Source organism: Lolium perenne, chromosome 3 (assembly GCF_019359855.2).
Source record: "Lolium perenne isolate Kyuss_39 chromosome 3, Kyuss_2.0, whole genome shotgun sequence".
In the NCBI taxonomy this organism is placed as follows: domain Eukaryota; kingdom Viridiplantae; phylum Streptophyta; class Magnoliopsida; order Poales; family Poaceae; genus Lolium; species Lolium perenne.
In genome coordinates, this window is record NC_067246.2 from 30505884 (window position 1) to 30525903 (window position 20020).

Here is a 20020-nt window from a genome sequence, read left to right on the forward strand (position 1 = left end):
GACCCCGGCGCCGCCGCCGCCGCGCCTCCGCCCGCTGCGCGCAGTAGACCTCCGTGCCAACCGCGCGCCGTCAGCCGGCTGCGCTTTTTTTTTTTTTTTTTTGAGTTAATTATTAGTTAGTTAGTTTAAGTTTTTTGTAAGTATTTTTTAGTTAGTTAGTTTAAGTTTTTTGTAAGTATTTTGTATTTAGTTAGTTTAAGTTTTTTGTGAGTATTTTTTTAGTTAGTTAGTTTAAATTTTTTGTAAGTATTTTGTATTTAGTTAGTTTAAGTTTTTTAAAGTATTTTTTAGTTAGTTAGTTTAAGTTTGTTGTATCTATTTAGTTTGTTGTATCTATTTAGTTAGTATTTTGTATTTAGTTAGTTTAAGTTTTTTAAAGTATTTTTTAGTTAGTTAGTTTAAGTTTGTTGTATCTATTTAGTTAGTATTTTTTAGTTAGTACCGACGCCGACACCGACGCCGCAACTCCCTCTTTGTATATAGTTAGTATAGTACCGACGCCGACACCGACGCCGCAACTCCCTCTTTTCTCGCCCTCTCGCGAAAACCATCGACGCCGCAACTCCCCTCTTCTCTCCCTTCTCGCGAACAACCGACGCCGACACCCTCTCTCTCTCTCTCTCTCTCTCGCAAACACGCGTCGCCGACACCATCTCCCTCTCGCAAACACGCGTCGCCGACACACTCTCCCTCTCGCAAACACGCGTCGCCGACACCCTCTCCCTCTCGCAAACACGCGTCGCCGACACCCTCTCCCTCTCGCAAACACGTGTCGCCGATTAGGGTTAGGGTTTGGTTTGTGTTTGATTAGGGTTAGGGTTTGGTTTGTGTTTGAACATTTACTTATCGATTTAATTCTTTTGCAGAAACAATGGATCAATTCGAACGGGACTTGGAACAGGAAGACATATTCGCGGACATAATCCGCGATGGTGCAAGCCGACCGAGCCGGCTCCGGTGATGGAGAAGCCGACGGCTCCGGTCATGGAGAACCCGACGGCTCCGGTGATGGAGAAGCCGACGGCTCCGGTGACGGAGAAGCCGACGGCTCCGGTGACGGAGAAGCCGACGACGGCTCCGGTGACGAGGTATTAATGGATTTCTATATGTACATATGTATTGAGGCATTAGTATAGAGGCATTAATGCAATTCTATATGTATTCTCTTAGGCCTCCGAAGATAAGATAGAGAAACGAGGCCCGGCAAAGAAGTTGACCAAGAAAGACCACTTCACAATTGAAGCTATATCACCGGAAGGCCAACCGGTGGTACCCGAGAATGTCGGAGTGAAGTTCAAAAATCAGTGCGGAGTTGTGGTTAGAGATCGTGTCCCGATCACTTTGTCGGAGAATGGAACAAGACGAAGAATCTGTCCGAAAAACAGGTTGACGATAGGTAAAAAGACACAAATTTAAGAGAACAGATGGCACAATTGACATTGCCAGAGTTGGGATAGGAGTGCGAGAATGCTAAGCAGCGAGTGCTAGTGAAGATATGGGGTCTTACGATGATGGGGGAACTTTTCCGGCGTATAAGAACCGGTTATGGAAAAATTATAAGAAAGACAAGAAGCCTCCATTATTCGAGAACTACCTAGCGAAGCAGGAGCATAACTGGGAAGAATTTGTGAGGTACAAAGAATCGAGGAGGCTGTGAACCTGTCGGCGAAAAACAAGAAGAATGCAAGCGAGAAGAAATATCACCATCATACGGGGCGAGGGGGCTACGGAAGAGCCATGCCTAAGTGGGATGCACAAGAGGCTGAGATGGAGCTGAACGGGATCACTCCGAACCCACGCGAGAAGGATGGGACATAAGGGCTCGAAATTGGTTCCTCGCGCATGGCTGTGAGTATGACATGAAGACAGGGAACATTGTTGAAAGTGACACCAGGGTTAGGGTACCCAGGCAAAAATGGATTGAAGTGACGACAGATATAAAGGCGGGAAAACTAAAGTTTGCTCCCGATAGAGAGAAAGACTTGCTGACGCTTGTCCTCGGTAATCCTGAGAAGGGAGGACGAACAAGAGGCTTCGGCCCTAGTGTTCCGTGGTCGCTTGGGTTTCCGGCCGACGCGGAGACTTATAGAAGCCGAGCGAGAGCTAAACAACGCCACTGGAGGTGCGAGAATGACCGGATGGCCGAGTTCCAACGCCGACTTGACCAGCAGCAGCGGGAGCTTCAGCAGCAGCAGCGGGAGATAAATGAACTAAAAGGACAACGCCCGCCAGATAATACCGCTGAAATATCTCAGCAACGAGACAGCAGCGTGGCCGACTCGGAGGCCCCTCCTACACGGATGATGATAGATGCCGGTCCTGGCGACCCCTTGGATGGAATCAAGGAGACAACACCTTGTGATCTCCATGAGGTGTTTAGGAAGGTTTCTGTTAAGGTGGCGGTCGGCTATGTCTTCCCGGCAGTGGGACCGGACGGTGAGCCGGCACCATGGCATGGCAATCCGATTCCAGCTGGCTATGCTCGTGTCGGGGTTGGTGCGGTTGTCCCGCAGTGGGTGAAATTGTAGCTCCAGATCCGTGGAGGTGATGGGGGGCTTTCACTCGAGAGAGGTGCAGGGAGAAATCATTCTCTGGGAAAAGAAGAACATCAGGCTGCTGTGCTGGGTAGCACCTAGTACCGGTCGTCCCAACAGGTCACCATCACCTCCTCCAGGTGATTGCAGGCCACCATCACCTCCTCCTACCGATCACATGTCGCCACCATCACCCCGTGGGTACGACGTCGACCACGACATCGGTAGTCCATCTCCATCTCCAGCGCCGCCGCCTCCGCCCACTAAGACTCGGAATGCACCCAGCCGGAAGCGTTTCAAGAGTCCTATCCCCAAGAGGTCGCCCCTCCCAAAAGTACCAAAGGTTCCTCCCCCGTCCTTGGGATCTTACCGTCGAGGAAAATGCGGCCGCTGTTGCGAAACACAACTATGATCATTTCCATAAGCCAAAACCTCCAGCGCGAGCCATACACGAGAGAAGCAAATAGAATATGCTACTAGTTTTACGAACACACCATCGCAGTATGAGTTACACGAGAAGAAGGATGACTATACACGCACTCTTGCGAAGGTAATTGACCAAAAGAAGGATGAAAAGGATAAGGAGAAGGACATTGCTGGCTCGAGCAAATCATCGGCTAGAAGTGCGAGATGAGAAAAGGTCAAGTTCAACAAGTGCACCCCTCAAGGCCAAGCAAACGACAAAAGGCAAAAAGAGAAAGGAAGTTCCCCTCCTCGGTGCTCAGCCCAAACAATCGATCCCAAAGCACTCAAAGTGTTTAATGTTCCCAAGGTGTACGAGGAACATGGTGGTGGTGTCAATATGGACGAAGCTGCAACTCTAGCGGCTCAATGTGGAGTTACCGTGGACGAATTGTTTGGTGCCGCAGATGCTGCACTACCCACTGCTGATATAGCTCCTAAATTTGTCTACGGGGCCGACTTGGTCAGCAGAGAGCAGCTGCATAAACTGCCAACACATATGCGGAATTTGCATCGGTGGTACCTTGATGCATGCAAGGAGAAAAAATGTCCATCGTGGCGAGTATACCATGGGAATATTACTACCGAAAGGAGGAGATCCATATTGAGATGAATGAACTCTGGCAGTTATTCAATCTAGAAGCCCTCGACAAATCTCTCATGAGTTGCTATTGCTTGTAAGTTGTTAACTACATATAAGTTCATTTTCATTCAGTTCATGTTCGTTTTCATTGCATATATATACTCATTATATCTTATGGGTTCTCTTTTGCAGACTGAAGATCAGTGAGTGCAAAAGTAATAATATTATCAATGTTGGGTTTGTTGACCCGATAAAATACATGTTGAAACGGTGAAGCATAAACGCGAAGAAACGGGGGAAACCTACTAAGGTTTTTGGGGCAGCAATATTTCGTGATTCAATATTGTTTCCTTACAACTACGAGTGAGAGTCTTAATGATCTTTTATATATGCACATTCAATTTTTCTTACTCGATGTTAAGTGTAATTCTGACGTATATGCATAACATGTGCAGCTTCCACTGGATTCTACTAGACATTCAACCTGATAAGGGAATAGTTGAAGTAAAAGACCCACTGAGTAGAGGCCTGGACAGGTTCCAGGACTTGCAGAAGTTGCTCCAAGTGTAATTTCCTTCATCGCCGCGCTTTATCTTTCGTGAGATATCAATTAATTATCCACTCATTCAATCATTCTTTTGCATGGCAGGGCTTGGCAAGCTTTGAAGAATGTTCATAAGGAGATTACCTTTGCAAAGAAGCTAACATTTAATCTGTACCGTGCCCCGCAGCCACAAGGGACGAATCTATGTGGATACTACGTTTGCGAGTCCATTCGCATGTTAACCACCGAGAAGCGAACAGAAATAAATTCGACGTAAGCAATAACATTCACAACTTTATTTATTATCATCAATATTTCGTTATCAAGACTGATATAGTCATACTCATCTCATTTTCGTATATAGGTCGACTTCATGCGGGACAGACTCCAACCAAAGGAACACGCACTAGGAATCGCGGAGGAACTGGCGGGACTTTTGGTTAGAGAAGTCATAAACAACAAAGGCTTGTTTAGTCTAGATAGTTGTTCTACCTCCAAATAGACGGTCGTTAGTACCGTTTGTCGATCGTGAGCTCCATGTATATATGTAGGGAACCTACGAATATGTGTAAGGGGAATCGACTTCTGCTTCCAATATTTGTTTGATCGATCTATATATATATATAATGAATGAATGTGTACAACTTCTAGTAGCGTACAAATATATGCAACTTTTATTTTCGGACGGAAAAAATGAAATAACATGCGGTCGGTGGCGGGGGGGAGGGGTGCTGCACCCCTCAAACCCTAAAGCAGAAGCGTTGTGCGCGCGCCACGTAGAGGGCCTTTTGTCGCGGGTGGTAATACCGCCCGCGACAAAAGGGCCTGTGCCCTGCGCGCCCCGCGGCTGCCACGTGGTGGACCTTATGTCGCGGGTCGTAAGTGACCCGGGATAAAAGGCCACCCTTTTATCGCGCCTTGCTTGTCGCGGCTGGCCGCCCGCGACAAAAGGCCCTAACCACCCGGATCAAAAGGCCTGTTTTCCACTAGTGAGTCTGGCAGCCTCTGGATGCCGTGCGGGTCGCCCTTGAGGACGAGGACGACCTCGAACTGGCTGGCCGGCTCCACGTCCATCTCCGACGATGATGAAGCCGGCGGCGTGGAGGGCGACGGCGAGTGTTCAGCTCTGCCGCGGCCGCGACCGCGACCACGACCACGACCACGACCACGACCGCGAGGTCGGCCTCCGCCTCTACCGGACATAGCGTCGAGTCTTGTTGAGATGGTGGCGGCTAGGGTTTGAGAGAGAGGCGCTAGGGTTTGTGTGTGAGAGGGACGATGAGATGCGGCCCTTTTATAGGCCGGAGGGAGGCGGGGAGCGGTGGCGCGCATTAACGCCGGCACGCAGAGCTAGGCGCGACGGGACGCGTCGCTGCGTCGCTGCGGGAGCTGCACCGTCGCTGCGTCGCTGCGGGAACCGCACCGCCAATAACTTTCGTCGCGAGGTAGGCGACGGTTAGGTTAAAAATTTATTGTGCCGCTGACGAGTCGGCCCCGCCACTCCCCGCCTCGCTTTTCGTTGTGTCCGGCGTCCCCGGTGCGTCCCCTGTGGGACGGGGACGGGCTCGGGGCGCCGGACACCGAATGGGGGCGCGCCGGACAAAAAAGGGCTTTGGGGGACGCGGCTGGAACGCTTTTTTTGTCCGGCGCGCCCCAAATCCCTTTGGGGGACGCGGCTGGAGATGCTCTAAAGAGGTGTTGCAGAGAAATGACCAGCCCAACAACTCATTTATTTAGTGCGCACGGCAAGCTCAACAGGACATGGCAGGGCGCCGCTCGTGGAAGAATGCAGCAAGCTAGCTAGCTCACTCGCTGCTTGTCAAGCACTACCACGGCCTTGTGCAGGAATGCCAGGAACCAATCAGGCACGCCCAACCCAGCACGCAGCAGCTAGCAAGTTAGAACAGCAAGACGATGACCTTGAGAACGACGCCGCCTGGAGCAGCTCATCAACGGATACGCCGATGAATCACAAGCCATTATAGACCAAAATATTACAAAGAGGTAGAAACTGATACATCTTGTACCGATCAAAATTTGCAACGAGCTAATACATGATGCATAGAGCTAGCAGCTGATGCTAACTATGGATTAGCAAACCATGGCCAGTCCGGGTGCACCTGGGCAGATCGCCGCCGCCGTTGACCATCCGAGCAAGGCCGCCATCGCCTAGATTCTCTTCAAGAGGTGAGCCTAGCTCAAGCTGCTCACCGTTGATCATCCGAGCAAGGCCGCCATCACCCAGCTCGAGCGCCTCGCGACAGCTAGAGACGAGATAAAATATAGGAGAGAGAACAAATCACGTGCTTTTTCTTTTGGCTGCTAGATGGCCCAGGATACCCTGAGTCTAAAACTCAAGGCGTGTGCCACAAGTGCAGCCATTTGAAAAGTTGCAAAATGCTAAGGACACATTATAAGCATGGTGACAAATAAACACGTGTGCCGGCGTCAACGAAGCCTCTCGGACACGCCGATGCATCACAAGCCGTTGCACACCAAAATATTACAAAGAGGTAGGAACTGATACATCTTGTATTAGATTAAAATTTGCAACGAGCTAGTACATGATGCATAGAGCTAGCACCTGATGTTAACGATGGATTAGCAACCATGGCCAGGGACGAGGGACGCGCACAACCGTACCTGGCCGGTGCATCTGGGCAGATTGATGCCGCCGTCGACCATCCAAGCAAGGCCGCCATGGCCTAGATTCTCTTCAAGAGGTGAGCCTAGCTCCTCGTCCTTGATCATCCAAGCAAGACGGCCCTTACCCAGCTCGAACGCCTCGTGGCAGGCAGAGACGAGAGAAAATATAGGAGATCGAGAGAAGAGATCACGTGCTTTTTTTTACTGCCCGGACTAGACGTGTGCCACAAGTGCAGCCATTTGGAAAGTTGCAAAAGGCTAAGTACACATTGTAAACATGGGGACAAGTCAACACATGTGCCAAGAGCTGGCACAAGCAGACTGCCCATGCACAAGGTAAATTTAAGGATGCGTTGATGGACTGCACGGGTGCATGCAGAGGCCCAACCGAAAAATCTGTAGCCCAATACCAAAATTATGAGCACTACATTGGCCATGACCAAACTTTAGTCCCACCTTGCTAAGGGAAGAGCCTTTGGAGCAACTTATAAGGAGCGCTCTTGGTGACATGTAAAATGGTAGAGACACATACATGGCTGCACCACACACCCGCATAGCGCGTGCGCTCGCGTGAATATTCGCGACTTAAGACTTACTACTGTACGCGATTTTTTTTTGTATTTAATCAAGCGATGGTGCTCTTTGTATTTAATCAGGATAGCTAATGTTTGTTCTTCGCCTTACTACTGTACGCGATTATTATGTGCACGGATGATGGATGAAATAGATGATGGTACGCAAGGTATAAGACGGTTTGAACTTGACGTGGTAAGATTTTAATAAATGAGATGAGAGGTTGTACGCAAGGTACATCACTAGAAAGACCAGAGCATTGCCACGACAATCCAACAATGGCATGTTTCACTATCTAAGTAATAGTAGTTCTGAGATCGTAACATGAAAAATACCACTCCAAAAGTATCATTTATAGGAAATGACATTGTTTACGGCCCAGAATTTCTTTCACATGAGAAAAGAAGAGCGAATCCTTTCTAGCATATCGTGTTCAGCCCGTTCTCTGTAATGAGTCACATATCCCGATAAGAGAAACTGGGCGCAGTAATCCTCGAGCTTTGAGCAGCTGTGCTGGCGTGCCAGCGTGAGCATGCTCTCTGCGTTCTCTTTCTTGATGGACCCCGCTAGCAAGGTCTCGCACTTGGCCTTCATCTTGTCAAGACTGAACCTGCATGCCGCAGCCATTATGTCTCCGACAATCAACAAGCTACCGTCCACGGAAGAACTACTAGCAGGGGTTATTTCTTTCATAGCAAAGGATATATCCTTGGTGCCACTACTGGTGGCAAGGGCTAAGTGTTCCATAGGTGGCAGCTCACCGGTGTAGATGAAGTGCAGCATGGCCTCAAAGACTGCAACCTTCATATCGTCGACCGGTACAAAGTGATCTGCCTTGTTGGCCACACCCACAACCATCTCGTATAGGACGGGAGACCTCACAGCAATCAGGAGCTTGTGCGCTCGAATCTCTCTGTTTTCGACAAGGAATGTCACATCCGACCCCTTCTCGCTCGCTAGTAGCTCCTTGAGGTGCCGAGCAATGCTGGGCGGCGGCGCTCCGACACCACAAGCTGTGGGGGTGCCAGTAGCAACGCAGGAGTTGTTGGTGACTATGATGGTGCATCGTATGGTTAGAGAGCCATCATGCGCTAGGAAATGCTGCTCTGCGTCCTTGGTGGCGATGACATCATTCCCATGTGACTGTGCGTACCTTGTAAATATGTGTTGCATATAGTCTTTTTCTGTTGGCTCGTCTTGCCCATTAGGGCCATGCATCCAGAAACATACCGACGCCCTGACACCGGCAGTTCCTGGATCAGTTAACAACTCAGCGGACACATAGACACACTCTTCATTTTCCGGATTCTTTCCGGCTGGGTCTACCACCAGCTTCCAGTCATAACCATCGATCTTGAAAGTGTTGGACTGTATTTCTCTACCAGCACCATAGGTCCTTCTTTTCTTCCGATAAAGAGCACCAAAGTTGGGAATCCTCATCTCGTGTGTGCCGCTGACAACCTTGGACGCATCATACGTCGAAACACTCATCTTCTTTGCCCGTGTGGGGTTTCTGGCGGTGTCGAAGGAGGAGGAGGAGCTGTCGGCTAATTTTTGTGTGGCGACTTTGTCCATGACCTCTACTACCAAGGAGTTGCAGCTCTCTTCTAGCTTCCTGTACACATCTGTTGCTCTGACGGAGGTGTACACGTCCGCATCGGACGCCAGGTAACCGATGCAAGAGGCCTCGAGTTGTCGACAGTTGTACCGGCCATGCGCCACCAACAGAGTCGGCATGACAGAAGCGGCATCCATGCTTTCATAGAGTACCTCTTCGCACATGAGACGGAGCTTCTCGAGGTCGTAGCGATCCGCGGCCGCGAGCAGGTCGCACGCCATGGCCACGCGGCGCTTTGCTGCACACTTGTCTAATTTGCAAGCACGCTGGGTTCGTTGCATCGTTTGTGATTGCTTTGATGGGCAGCTCGTCGGTGTAGATGAAGCGGATCATGGCCCTGAAGGTGGACGCGCGCATGTCGTCGACCCTGACACGGCGCGTGGTGCTCTCTCTCATTTCGCCATGATCCGTCGGGCAACATGCATGCGTGCTCCTCCTCCTCTCGGACTCTGAGAACTTTTGATCCACGTACCGGCTCCCACGGAAGGAATAGTCGTCGTGCTCCTCCTGGAGGACCTCGACAGTGCAGAGGATGGTGAGCCGGTCGTCCTGCACGTAGCGGCTCTCATTGCCACGGAACTCGTCCGGTACCGACAACTTCCAGCTCCTGCTGCCGGTCTGCCCCGTCGTCGGATCGGACCAGATGGCTTTCCTTCCCAACGCCTGCGATGCCCGTGGAGTTGTAGCAGCTGCCCGTCGCGCTGAGGTTTGTGCACCCACGCGCGCGGAGCAGGTGCGCGTCGCGTCGCGTAGTTGGTACTTGGTGGAGTACGTCCAAGTCCGTCACGTAGGTTCGCCTGGCATCCAGCCGTGGGCCATCGATCCAGCCAGGCTGGCTCGCAAACGATGCACATCCATCGGCGTGCCCTAGTGGGGCCATTTCCTCTCGCTCCCCTTTGATTGCTTCCGACGAGGCCCGGCCGCATTAATTGTGAATATATCTTTCACGCGCGCGTTGAGTTGCGTTGGCAGCCAAGTTCACCTGGTCCAGTACGGACTGTTTTAATCGATCGGAGGAGTCCGCACGTGAGCTGCTTCTCGCGCATCCGGCCGGCCGGCCGGGACGTACTACCAAATTAAGCGATCCTCCATCGTTTAATTTGTTTGTCGCGATGAGACGACAAATCCACCTCAATTTATGACGACAAATCCAGCTCAATTTACTCGTTCAACCAAATTAATTAAGCGACCGACAAATTAAATCCTGCCGTAGTATTTCTCACGCGCGCCAGCTCAACCAACGTGTCTGCATGGCATCGATCACTTGGTTTCCTCCTCCTCTTCTTCTAATCCATCCGCCTGGATTTAATTACACACCTGGTCAACATCTAATCGATCCGCCTTCTGCGCGAGTGCATGTCGGGAGTGTCCATCGATATATATTCCCTCGCTCGCTCACCTCAATCGGCCGGGAGAGATCGATAATTTCCTTCTTCTTGAGCTAGCCATACGTTTTCAAATCAAATGTACCAAGTTTTCCTCCAAACCGCCTTTATACCAAGTCAATTCTCTAATAATCTTCACGTGATTAGATTCCACCTAGGGCAAAAGATGTGCACGCATAGCCAATACTACTCTACCCGATCAATTAATTAATTGCATGTCACTGATTTATCCATATTATTCACATATATATCTACATATATACATGCGTGCCTACATAAATCTAAGACAAGTAATTCCACACGTACTGAGTATTAGTTGGTGAGTACTTAAGGTTAGTTGGTGAGTACGTACCACACTCTTCCATAACGTACCTAAGCCGTTTTGGCGGCGGCAAACCTATGACCGTACATAGCGTTGGCTGTCGCTTCAAAGCCGCCGGATAGAGAACAACCTCTTACCTCTCACAACCATCTCCAATGACCAGTCCCGCATCCCCCCTTGCCACCAAGGCCGGCCGGGAGAACAAGGACAGCTTGGAGGCCACTTTTGAAACGACGACTATGCTTTTTTTTATTTCGGGATTTCACCTCCAAGGCGAGCTCCGTCTCCTTCCTCCATGTGAGAGTGATAGATACCCTCCACAGGCACCGCCTTGCTGCTACGCCATACAACCACGAAGGGAGCACATCCCTGCCACCTCCATATTTGCACACAACCGAGCTCCCTACTCCTTCCCCTCGACTCCACGCTCAACACCGGCACCGATGAGGAGGTCGCCGAAGACCACAAAATTGGCCTTAATTATTTGCGGAGATAAGATACATGGACCTCCGGCCGCTGAAGCTCGACGCAGGAACAACTCATCACCGAGATCCGACGAGAACCAAACTAATTTAAAAAGGGACAAGCACCGACAGGAGGAGGGGGACTCTCTAAACCATGATTCGGAAGAGCCGAGGGGGAGGCACACATAACATGGTTCCGCCTGAAATTGCTCGAAGAATAGTCGGAATTCCTTGCCTCTTGCATGGACCCCTTTTCAACTGGTATTGTTACCATGCCACATTCTATCACTAGGAAAAAAAGTAGAGCCATATAAAACCACTAATTTCGACGAAAAGTTAGCGTAGTTGATCTCGTCTCTGTAGGTCCCCCGCCATCGTTAGACAACTGCTGCTTCACTCGAGGTGTTTACGCCTACACAAGAACCTGAGTCATCATCGCATGATTTGCTGCACCTCGATGGAATTTGTTCAAGAGACCTTTCCGAGTCGGTCTACCTAAGTTGAGAGATATCTCCAACAACATGAAAAAGTTCAACGGTGTGCATAACATACATGACACGAGTGCAAGCATTGCCATATTGCAGTGTAGCCCATGTCCACTTATAAATTGTGATAGGTAGGTGCACGCTCAAATGTGGCAGATGCGTGTTGCATGTGGAGCTAGCTAGAACATCAAGCCTGTGAATAGTCTCGTGAGCTAAGAGCATTTCCACCGGCGTCCCCCAAATAGGCACCGACACGGACGCTGGCACTGCCGTATGGGGGGTGTCGGCAGAGCATCCTCTATTTGCGGATGCTGCTCCCACATCGGCGCCTCCAAACCGGTGGCCCCGATAGATTTAGAAAGTCAAATTCAAATTTTGAAAACGATATTCGTACGAAGTTCGAACGAAATTTGTACAAATTTAACGCGAATTCAAACTAAAAAAAACATCTAGCGACGCTGGGAGTCAAAGGCGCTGAAGTCCAGGTCGTCGCCGTCGTCGCTGGATGACCCGAAGGACCAGCTGTCGGCCTTGTCGTCCTCCTCCTCGTTGGCCTTCTCCTCCTTTAGCGCCGGCAGCTCCGATGGTCTGGCGAGGTTAACGTAGTTGCGCCGTGGTCCCTGGCGGATCACACCGCCGCCTGCCGCGGGTCCAGCGAAATATGCCGGTAGTCTTCGTCGACGGAGCGGCTAACCATGAACTGTAGGGCGGGGAACTCCTCGTCGTTGTCGTCGCCACGGAGGGCCGCCTGCGCCTCGGCCTCCTTCTCCCCCATTTCTTCTTCGCCGGCGGAAGTGGTGGCGAGGCCGCGGCGTCCTCCTCCTTGACGCGGGAGCGGCGGCCCGACCCCGTCGTCCGATGGGCCGGAGCAGAGGACGCGCGCCTTGCCTCGTCGCGGATGACGACGCCTCCAGAAGGAGGCGCGGGCGCAGCCGAGGGCGTGCGCGCGACGGCAGCCGACGATCCGGTGCGCGAGCTTCCGGACGTCGTGGTCCTTTCCGGCGCCCTCTGCAGGGTCGGCGCTGGCGCCGTGCCCACCGCCTGCGGGAAGTACATCGGGTCCTGTTGCCTGTCGCCGCGGACGGAAGCCGTACTGGCGGAGTGTGTTGTCGATGTCGCGGTAGTACCACCAGGCACGGCGGCTGACGGTGTTGACGCGGCCGCTCAGCGGTTGGCCATCCACGCGAGGTCGACGGCGCGCTCGTCTTCGAAACGCCGTGCCCAGGCCGGGCTGTCGAGAGCGTTGTCCGGCAAGCTCCTCTCCTCCGGCGTCACCAGGCTCCGCCTTTCCCTAGCGAGGGCCCGCGTGGGTAAGGTAGGTGGACGCCGCGTGGCCAGTCACCGCCCTCGCCGTTTGGGTTTCCGCGCGGGAGGCCATTAATGCCGATGACCAACCTCCCCGCGTCGTTTCCGATGCGAACTCCCGCGTACTCTCGCTGACAAGGCGCCCCACCCGCAAAAACCGTCGTTCCACGAGCTGCCGGCGCTCCCGATTCGCGGCCTTGGCCATGGGCTGGCACAGGGTTGCCGGCGCTTCTATTGCGCTCGAAAAACCACCGGCGCCGTATGGGGTGCACCGGTGTGAGCCCATTTTCTCTCCTGTCCCCCAAAATGCTATCGGGGACGCCATCGGGGCCACCGGTGGAGATGCTCTAACTTGTGCATCCGTTGCTTGTTACGGTATATGTGAGCTCATAGCTCTAGCTGTACGCCTGTACGTGAGTAAATCGTATGCGAAACCAAATTTGGAAACCCACCGAACTAGCCCGCCAAGGAAATTCGAGTTTTGAGCCAAATTTTATGGTCCGTGTCGCGCGGGAATATTTTGGCCCAAACTGAAATTGGAGCCTGAACCACCCAACACCCAAAATCCCCTCCCATCGCCGCATCCTCTCTCCTCCCGTTCCCCATTCCTCCTGCTCCATCTACGGCAGATCCCGGCCAACTCCGGCCAGCCCCCCTGCCTTGCTGGCCACCATCCCGACACTCCCTCATCCTCCTCTCTCGAATCCTCCGCGAGGAACAGCCAGGCCGCATCACCACCTCAAACCCTAGCCTCCGGCTCTACAGAGCTCAAGTTTCGACCTTTAGGTCCATGGCGGCGACACGGCCGCAGGACGGGGTGAGGCGGTTCGGTGGCGATCTTAACGCGCAGACCGCAATGGATTTCTCAGCTCCATGCGCGTGGCGCACCTGAATCCTCTTTTTTGCCACCCCGCTCAAACCCTAGACCCGCCGCGGCCAAATCCTATCACCGCCCCAACTCCGGCAACCGAGATCATGTTGGCCACCGTGGAAGGCCAAGGACTACTACGAAGAGGGCCACGCGCCAGGAGGACAGCGGCAACGCCCCGACAAACATGCTGCTGCTACCCCCCGTGAGCGAGGTCCCTCTTACCAACTACTCCAACAATTCTTGCAAAAATTCGTCACTTTTCACATGTTGCAATATGCACGATTTGGAACGGAATCTCTTGCGTGTGAATAGGTGGCAGTGCGTGTGTAGGACTTCAACGTGCTCACTTCTGGTGCTGCTTGTGAATCATTCAAAAGTTTGTATGATTCATTGATTTGAATGTCTGTATCAAGACACCAGACAGTGGGTGTTGTTCGTTTATTTCTGATGCTGCTTGTCAATGAATGGCATCTCTGCATACGCAGTGGATGCTGCTTGATTTCTTTTTCTGCTGCTGCTGCTTATGAATCGACAATGCTGAATGTTGTATCGTTTTCAGGTTCAAATCATATTTGGGCACCAAGCTGCTGCTTATGGAACCATACCAGGAGGTGGCGGCCAGCCAGGTGAGGAGGAGGCTGACTTCATCGGTGACATCTGCAAGTGCCGCGGGGAGGTGCTACAGTCGCTGATGATCGACGACATCTATTGACTTGGTCTCCGGAAAGAGAAACTCACCGACGAGGAGGTAGCCACTGCCACAAACAAATCATATGTTGCCGCGTATTTGGGTTCAACCGTATGAGTCTTGCCAATGAAGAGTTCCATAATGCGCTCTTTTTTCCTTCCAAAACTCCACTTGTGCTTTCAGGCTCCTATTTTTCTGCATGCTTATATATAATTGTTCTGCTTTTGTTCTTAAATGTATAATCTGTTGTGCGCATAGTGTGTTGATGTCTTATAGTTAGTCCCGATGGTTTGATTAGTAATAGGTATTATGGAGGGCTTGCTTATTTTTCTTTACTCATTTTAGTCTTAAGAAAAAGATGACCAGAATATCATTTGGCTTTATTAATTAAACGATCTGATTGGTATGCTATGATTTCCTTTGTGGCTCTAGTTTAACTGTGATATTCTGTGATTTTTATTGCTACCGTCTGATTTCTATTGATATGCTATTAGTTTCCTAGTATTTTTATGTTCATGCTCTGCCTGCCATGCTCTAGTATTTTTATGCGCCGTTGTCGTGACAAGGATGCTGAACTGCTGCTTGTTGCCTACACCATCCGCGTTGAAGGCCTCCTGAAGCTCTTGCCTGTGCTCACTGATCCGACCTGGCACAACTCCGATGGGCTGCTGTTGCCAATGACTTGCAGCTGGTGAGACCTCACTCCTTCATACATTATTACTACTAAAATTCGTTTCTTTTACCTGGCTAATTCCGCACCTGCTGCAAAGCATGCTATGTTTGGATGCGTATCTACGTCAGATTTTCTTTCCTTGGTTTGCGCTTAATTATGCATTGGATGGAGCCCATAACTTGCTGTACATTTTTCCAGGTTCAAATCATATCAGAGGATGAGAAGGAGAGACTCAATGGCGTTGCAAGAGGAAGTCTCTACGGTGGCCGCCAATCAGCTATGAGGTCTTCATCAATAGCATCTCACCTACCAGGAGGTTACCGCCGCCACCAACCGTCCATTCTTTGTGTAGGTTCAGTGCACGCTGCCATGCTTGTTTGGGTTTAACTGAATCTGTTGCATGCCCTCATGGTTATGAATGAATGAATAAAACTGAATAGCCGCTTGATGCAATCCTCTCTTTCTTGGACAACTCGCTTTTGGGCTCTGAATTTTGTCAGCACTGTCGGTTACAACTCTTATATGAAATGGCTAGAACAACATATGATCGTCAATGAGTTTCCACTATAATTTCTCCAACTGTAATTTGCCAGATTAGTAAAGTTGCATATCTATGATATCTTTTAAGTTTGTTTCTTCTTGCACTCGATAATCATGTTTAGAATTTAATTGCCACCATTGTTGAGGTCTCTCTTCACCACCTCCTCCATGTGTTGCTCTTTTTTCCTGTTGAAATGTGTACGGTGTTGAATGGATGAACATGCATTGTGTGCTTAGGCAGTGGGTCTGCTGATTTTTTGCTGCTTATGCATCGACAGTCTTGACAAATTCTATTGTTTTCAAGTTCAATGCATATCGGAGCTGAAAAAAAGGCATGAAGTTGGGGAACTGGGACGAGATGGTTTGATTACGAATTGGTATTATGGAGTGCTTGCTTATTTTTTCGTGACTCATTTATGGCATAAGAATAAGATGATAAGATATATGGATGATTTTGCTTTATTAATTGAATGATCTGATTTTTGTCCCATTATTTGCTTTTTGGCTCTTTCCTCCGCTCTTCTACTTTGTTCTGTATTCTTTCATGTCTGATTGGTGATGGCATGCATGGCTGAGCCATTTCTTTCTTGAATTTGTCAAAATTTTGCCTGAATTCACCTCCTTCCATTTCAGGATATTGGCCCCAAGGATTTGTTGGGTGGTGGAGGCCAAGAGGCAAGTAGTCACCTACAGCAGCCGGTTAGTCTCCACCTAGTCCCCCTTGATGCATTTTTAATGTGCTTCATTAATGTATATTGTAGTATCTGTAGAATATGGTCATCAACGATCGGTAAACGATTAGTCATGACTAATCCATATGTTCATACCCTGTTATGGAGTGGTTGCTTAATTTCATCGCTTGCTTTGTGCTTAATTGTAAGATGATAAGAACACAGTATTGTCATTCTTGTGCTGTGAGTAAATTGATATCATTAAGCCATTTCTGATTCGCTTATGCTCGAGCATTTTCTAGTTGTACAACCTCAATTACTTTCTTTCTGAATGTCATGGTCATTTTGGCTTGCTTTTGGCAGCTCCGTGTAGAAGTGTTTTAACGTCAGTTATTAGCTGTACAGCGTCAGTTTACTTTTGTTTATGAATGTCATGGTCATCTAAATCATCCTGATGCCAACTGTCGTTTTTTCTACAAGTTTGCGTGTTCTGTAGCTTTGTGGAACTTGATATCATGTTCTCTACCTTTGTAGAAGTTGACATCCATGCTTCACTCACAGGATGACGGTATAGCCCAAGGGGGTGGTGGATTCAGGGCCGACAATGATCTCAGCTTGGATGATGCCAGGCACGAGAATGGCTATGCTTGGAAGGTGCCCCCTGCTGCCTTATGCTTAGCTAAATCGCTTCATCTTTGTAAGGGTGGTACCTCAATGACTAGTCATAAATTTCTTTATTAGGTCATAATGGGCTAATAATGGATTTTCTTTTCTAGTCTTTGATATTGGAAAAAATGGATGGTCTCTCCTATTTTGCGAGGTGCTTGACTTTCCTTACATGGTCTTGTCTTCTGGTTAAGATTTTGTGTGGCCCTAAATCAGTTATGAAAATTTTGGTGCTATCTACTTGTCCTTGGAAGGTCTCTGGATGCTCTCTATTTTTGTCTTGTCTTTTATTTTGTACATGCCAAGTAGTTACTTTGGCTGGCCTGGGCCTATGGGCTGATTCCACATTGTAAGCTTGATGATTGGAACGAAAGGGCCTTATTGCCATGTGGTTGGGCTGGCGTTGGAAAATCGATACTTTTTTTTTTGCATCTTGGAATAACATGGTATAGTTGGATTCCAACATGAAAACTAAACCTCAATTCTTTTTTAAAGTGTTGCCTTTGTTGTTACTTAACTGATTATTAAGATTTCATACTTCTTGAATTCTTCCTTCATTATATATGTTTGTTACAGTGAACCCATGCTCCATCGTGCTCGACACCATGGTCTTTGGGTATGTGTTATCTTGTACATTGTGAATCCACTTACTAGCAATGTAAATTGCTGCTATTTTCTGTTTCCACCTTGTGTTCATCAAGGTGGTGTACAACTGATTAGTGGTTGTCACGTACATGGAGTAACAATATATGCATCAAACAGCAGTGTTGGCTTGTAAAGTCTCGTGCCGTTTAATTTCTTCGATATGATGTAATTGTTACCTACTGAACATTCCTTGTACCTGTGTTGATCTCTGGCCTCACCTCGTTCATCTTGTTTGTGTGTGGAGTAGTAATTTTTTGTGCGTATGTGACTCTTTCTTTGTCTGTTGTGGTTCAGTTAATCGATGGACGAGCTGAGCTTCTTTGACTAGTGATGTGATGCTGCAGCGGTACATGGAGCCATGCTTCTTCTGTGGTGCTTCTGCAGGGGTTCCCTGATGCGACAGCACCAGCAGCAAGAGAGAAGTAGAGTTGATGGTCCGTGATGGTTTTTTTTGTGTTTATTCAAGTGATGGTGCTCTTGTAGTGTTGTGGTCTTAAATTTTCTGCTAGCTGTGTGGTGCTCTTGTAACATTAATTATTTTTAACTTGCTTCGTTGGTTAAACTTGTGGGTCGAATTCTGTACCAGAGTGATGCTTTTGTCACTTGTTATCATATATTTGCTGTGTGATCAGAATGTCCAAAAAAATATCATGGTCATGCTATTTTTTTTCTCCAAAAACCAGGCATATATTGCCATTGCCAGGGAAGGCACACAGAAGTATTTTTCATTTTTTTTGCAAAACTTTAAAATTTTGATTTTGATTTCTCTTGCAAAAATTGTGAGAGCTGGCGGCTCAAATGAGGATATGTGCACCTGAAATTCCGGCAATGGTTAAGCTTTTGCATGCATCTTGTCAAAGTTGCCCTCCATTAGCGGGAAAAATCATTGTGGTGTGATCACATGGATTGACCAATGTACAGTTAGGATAAAATGCTGCAACTTTTACATATGAGCTCCTTTGTTGACAACTATGGGCTCGTTAAAAGATAAACGTGGTATCTACAACAGAATAAGTGAAAATGTCGGATATCCATCCCTGCTATTTCATTTGTGTCGGAACTAGCATAAAATAGCGTCGCCTTGCCGGTTTAGCGGGAAAACCCTAGAAAACCCAGCCGATGCCCTAGTTTCAGCGAGGAGGATAGTTGGGGTGATACTTTGAGCGATAGAACGGCCATCACAGATCGTGTGAAGAAACACGGTAGCTTCTCCGTCCGGACTTCGTTACCAACGCACCCGGGTCCGTTGTAAATCTAGCGACGAGATGTAAGCTGGCCAACATGATTTTATGAATACAAGCTCAGAGAGTAAGAGCTTGAATGGTGAGTGTGTTCTATTTCATGCGGGAATGCATAAAATAGTGCCACATCACCATTTGGGCCGGAAGACCGTAGAAAGTCCTTGTGGCGTTGTCGCCTCACTAGTTTCGGCGGGGAGGACAGCCGGGGCGACGATTTGAGAGGGAGAGAGAGAGAGAGAGAGAGAGAGCCGCCAGAGTGTAGATCATGTGGAAACACAATCTCTTTTTCATCCGGACTCCGCTGACGACACGCACGAGCATGTTGGAAAGCTAGCGACATACGCGCGCATCGGGGAGACGGTGCCATACTTTTTATCTGGGACCTTATGTTATGCTCAGAAACATATATTACCTATAATTGTATGTGCCGCTATGCTGTTTGCGCCCATATTTATGCTAGGATTTAGCTATTACCTATGTCACGCGCCATCTCATTTTATGTGTCGTCCGTTATCGTGGAGGTGTACGTGCTAGGATATATAGGCGTCCAAACATTTCACCAATCTTCGAATATATGGTTATAAGAGCATCTCCAGTCGCGTCCCCCAAAGCGTCCCCCAAACCGCGCCGGATTGAGCGTTTGGGGGACGTGTTTCGTTCGTGCCGCCTTTGGGGGACGTCGCTCCCCAGCCGCGTCCCCCAAACGCCGCCCCCAAACATTTAAAATATTTTTTTTGGCTTTTTTATTTCAATTTCCACAAACTAATACATAATTTGAAACGTGGTTTACACGAAAACATAATTGGGAACGTGGTTTTCCACAAACTAATACATAGTTTGAACCGTCGTGGACACAAATATAAAATTTTGCAAAGAAACTAAACCTAACTAGGCCGTGCATCGAAGGTTTCGTGTGTTCGCTGCTAAGAAAGAACACTCGAGGGCACACCCAGTCACCTAAACTGGAAAATCCAGCGGGAGGATGGTGCCCTTGTTGGTTCTACCGATGAGGCGAACATCCAGAAACCTCCGTGCACGTGTTCGCTGCGAAGAAAGAACACTCAGTCGTCCTCCTCGTCGGTGCTGTCGCCGTGGTAGTCCCGA

The 20020-nt window shown here is 49.2% G+C and overlaps 1 protein-coding gene and 1 pseudogene across 1 annotated transcript in view; one reads left to right on the forward strand and one right to left on the reverse strand.

Annotated features, from left to right (window-relative positions):
- The window catches only part of LOC127340854 (uncharacterized), a 177443-nt gene that overhangs the window by 154750 nt on the left and 2673 nt on the right, over nt 1-20020 (forward strand). The window lies entirely within an intron of this gene.
- Nucleotides 7733-9840, reverse strand: LOC127339113 (BTB/POZ and MATH domain-containing protein 6-like; annotated as a pseudogene).